The 1,341-nt window shown below is 40.9% G+C and overlaps 1 protein-coding gene across 1 annotated transcript in view; it reads right to left on the bottom strand.

Annotated features, from left to right (window-relative positions):
• DDX31 (DEAD-box helicase 31) overlaps positions 1–1,341 on the bottom strand; it is an 83,031-nt gene that overhangs the window by 80,664 nt on the left and 1,026 nt on the right. The window lies entirely within an intron of this gene.

The raw sequence follows: 1,341 nt of genomic DNA, 5'->3' as shown, positions 1-1,341 counted from the left end.
AAAAAAAAAAAAAAAAAAAAAAAAAATGTAGATCCAGACAAGGCCACTGCAGACACTTGTCATCACCGCATTAATTAATCCCCTTTTGATAATCATAAAACTAGGTACCCTACATGTACTCAATGCTTCTTATGTGTTAGTTACCAGGCTCTGCACAGGACACAAGCACCCCACTGACCTCCTGATGTAGCGATCTATTATCCAAAATGGAGCCAAAACTACTTTATATTGTTGGCATTTAGTAAGTGCCTCTATGGGCCACACAACATATAGTCTTTACGTATGTTATCTCAATGAATCCTTACAATAGTCTTCTATGAAGTAGAAATTATTGTTCTCATTTTAGAGATAGGAAAAGTGAGAATCAGAAAGATTAAGTAACTTGCTCCAAGGTCACAGAGCTAGTGTGCAGCAAGGGTAGCACTGAATCCCAGGTCTATCCTATTCCAAATCCCACGCTCCCAGTGGCTCTTCTATCCTTCTCCCCAGCTCCTTCCAGATGCAGCTACACTTGGCTAGCTGGACTCCTTACTGCCAAGCATCTAAATCCTAAAGTTTGATTATCACTTTATGATTTTACATCAGCCTTTCTGTCCTGTGGGCCTCTTTTCCAGGAGACAAATCAACCATCCTAGAAACCAGTTTTCAGTTCTTGCTTAAGTTAATTTTAGGGCATCTTTCCCCTCTCTAGTAATGGGATTATATCAACGAAACCGATTTTCCTATCCCCCTACATTGCACGTGGGTGAAAATCTGTCCCATTTTTGAAAGCTCTTCAAAGAAAACTCCTAGTTGCCAGTCCTCATTCCTGCAACAAATGAACCTTCCTCATGGCGATGAAAAGAGTTAAACTCTAAAATATTTGAAGAGACTTATTCTGAGCCAAGCATGAGTGACCATGGCCTGTGACCCAGCCCTCTGGAGATCCTGAGAACATGTGCCCAAGGTGGTCGGGGTGCGGCCTGGTTTTACACATTTTAGAAAGGCATCGGACATCCATCAAATACATTTCAGAAATACACTGGTTTTGTCCAGAAAGGTGGGACAACTCAAAGCGGGGGCTTCCAGGGTATAGGTAAATTTAAAGATTTTCTGGTTGACAATTGGTTGAGTTTGTCTAAACACCTGGGATGGATACAAAGAAAATGCTCAGGTGAAGATAAAAGATTGTGGAGACAAGGTTCTTTTGAAGTCTTTAGTGGCTGCCCTTAGAGACAACAGACAAGTATTCCCTATTCAGATCTTTGAAAGGTGGTAGACTCTTAATCTCTTTAGGACTGGGAGGGCCTGGAAGAAAAAGATCTAGCTATGTTAATAGAGATTCTTTACAGATGCAAATTT

The sequence above is a fragment of the Rhinopithecus bieti genome, unplaced genomic scaffold (genome assembly GCF_001698545.2).
Source record: "Rhinopithecus bieti isolate Rb0 unplaced genomic scaffold, ASM169854v2 scaffold_2205, whole genome shotgun sequence".
In the NCBI taxonomy this organism is placed as follows: domain Eukaryota; kingdom Metazoa; phylum Chordata; class Mammalia; order Primates; family Cercopithecidae; genus Rhinopithecus; species Rhinopithecus bieti.
The sequence above is the reverse complement of the archived record's forward strand: the minus strand, read 5'-3'. Positions and strand labels throughout refer to the sequence as shown.